Here is a 2,500-nt window from a genome sequence, read left to right as displayed (position 1 = left end):
GAATAAATATATATATAGAATTTTTTTTTTAAATAAGAAATAACCATTCAGTACATTTATATCTATGTGTTAATTTGTTACATTTATGTTTCACTAAGTTAGGAAAGTAATGTTTTTAAGTCAAGCCTGATGTTGCCTTGCACAAAAGAATGATCCCAGTCTCTTCCACACAGTGACAGTGAGGCATACAGTTTATTAATTGAATGATAAAGTTTATTTTCTGTATTTGTTTACAACAAATCAAAAACACACTTGTGATCCTTTACAATTCTTAAAAACAATATATTTGGACAATGGGTATCGGATCGGTATTGGCCGATACCCAAACCCAAGTATCGGTATCGGGACTGAAAAAGTCAGATCGGTGCATCCCTAACTGTAACACAACACAACACAGAACAATACATTGACCACTCACATTCCTTTGACGCCTTGAACTCTTGGAATGTCCTCCAACTCTCTCTGAAGGTGGAGGTGCTCCCCTCCCTTGGTATGTTTAAACGTATGATTTCAGACTAGGGATGTCCAATATTATCGGCCTACCGATATTGGCATTAAAATGTAATATCGGAAAATATCGGTATCGGTTTTCATTTATTTTTATTTTTTATTATTATTATAATTTTTTTACATTTATTTTACCTTTATTTACCCAGGCAAGCAAGTAAGAACACATTCTTATTTTATTTATTGTCAAAAGTATGCATAATGTTGTGTTGGGGGGGGGGGAACCCTGCATATATCGGTATCGGTTGATATCGGTATCGGAAATTAAGAGTTGGACAATATCGGTATATCGGATATCGGTAAAAAGCCAATATCGAACATCCCTATTTCAGACCATTGTGTGACTACCTGTAACTACCACAACCGTTTTTTTAAAATGATTTCAAACGTTTTAAAATGTTTTACTCTTTTGGGTTACATTTTCTGTGATTATTGCTTTTATTATGTACTGTTTACATTTGTACAATCGCCGTTTCTGTAAATGAGGGAAAATTCAGAAGCTTACGATTTAAATAAAGGTTGATAAAGGCAATTAGAATCTGAATATATACTATGGGCTAGAATGATCCACAAAGAATGGATTGCAACGGTGCAAGTTGCACCCTTACTTACAATTCATTATGAATTGAAAATGGGGACCCTGATGTAAACAAGACGAAAGTCTTTCTCTGGTCTGCATCCCCTTAACAATTGTGTGTATTGAGCTGTACTGTATTGTACAAATTCTGCAATCTGTTAATACATTTTCATTCAATCAATCAATCAATCTGCACAGTGATTGATTGAATGAACATTTTATTAACAGATTGCAGAATGGGTACAATACCAGTACGGTCCTCAATACACACAATTGTTAAGGGATGCAGACCAGAGAAAGACTTTCGTCTTGTTTACATCAGGGTCCCCATTTTCAATTCATAATGAATTGTAAGTAAGGGTGCAACTAGCACCGTGCAGTTTAAAGTAAAGTAAACAGTATACACAGGGGAGGTAAACACAAGGTACCCTAACTGGCCATGATATACGTCATACGTTATACATTGTAGTCCCTGCAGGTTTGGTGGTAAGAGTCAGATACACATAGTGGTCAGACATTACATTAGTTGTATCCTATTGAAATCTGCAGAATTTGAAATGAGTTGTATAATTGTAATATAATTGATGTGAAACTAGTCCCAACAGGGCCGTGCGTTACAACTGAACAGTGATCGATACCCTTGTCCCCCCGGTTGTCTCATTCCACTCAATTATCCCTGAAACCAATGAGACGTGCTGCTTGCTATTCCCTCAGCGTCCTTAGGAGGGAGCTATGAGAATGCATGTGTCCTGGAAGAACAGCAGAGCAGAGCAGCACGAGAGCTGGAGCAGAGGTAGCAGAGAGGAGGAGGAGGAGGAGGAGGAAGAGAAGAGGAGGAGGAGGCACCCCGCTTTGTCAAGACTTCATAGGCAGGCAAACGCACCAAACTAAGCTAACTAAAAAGAACACCAAAGGGCCTAAAAGAAAAGGGAGTAGGCGGAGAGAGAGAGAGAATGTTGGCCCGTGGCCTATATTCCTTTATTCATGCCTCTCCTGGCTTTAACCAGGCGCTAGCTCGCTCCATGATGGCCATTTTACAGATGTGACACAGGCTTGGTTACATGACAGCCACGGGGCTTTCACATGCAATATGGATGAGGGCATAGCACTCTGTGGGCGCCCCCCCCTTCTTTTCTCTTGTCCACGTGGGTGCACGTGTGTGTGCACACGCGCGTACACAGTGCACATGGCGCGCGAGTGCAAGTTCAATTTGCCAGTGTATGTGTTTTTTAATTAGCACATGCTGTGCATAAAAAGATCAGCCTTTGTCTTCCCCACTGTGTGTGTGCCTGACTGTGTGTGTGCTGACTGTGTGTGTGTGCCTGACTGTGTGTGTGTGTGTGTGCCTGACTGTGTGTGTGTATCTGTGTGTGAGTGTGTGTGTGTGTGCAAGACAAAGAATGAGAGCGGCTGGGA

At 40.4% G+C, this 2,500-nt stretch overlaps 2 pseudogenes across 2 annotated transcripts in view; both read right to left on the bottom strand.

The window, feature by feature from the left end:
* Positions 1 to 2,500, bottom strand: part of LOC311226498 (beta-1,4-galactosyltransferase 1-like) — a 690,468-nt pseudogene that overhangs the window by 63,062 nt on the left and 624,906 nt on the right. The window lies entirely within an intron of this gene.
* Positions 1 to 2,500, bottom strand: part of LOC311227563 (RNA-binding motif, single-stranded-interacting protein 3-like) — a 107,612-nt pseudogene that overhangs the window by 5,948 nt on the left and 99,164 nt on the right. The gene's annotated exons all lie outside the window — the stretch shown is intronic.

Source organism: Notolepis coatsorum (assembly GCF_963971535.1).
Source record: "Notolepis coatsorum genome assembly, chromosome: 4".
Classification (NCBI taxonomy): Eukaryota; Metazoa; Chordata; class Actinopteri; order Aulopiformes; family Paralepididae; genus Notolepis; species Notolepis coatsorum.
This window is presented reverse-complemented; position numbering and strand designations above follow the sequence as displayed.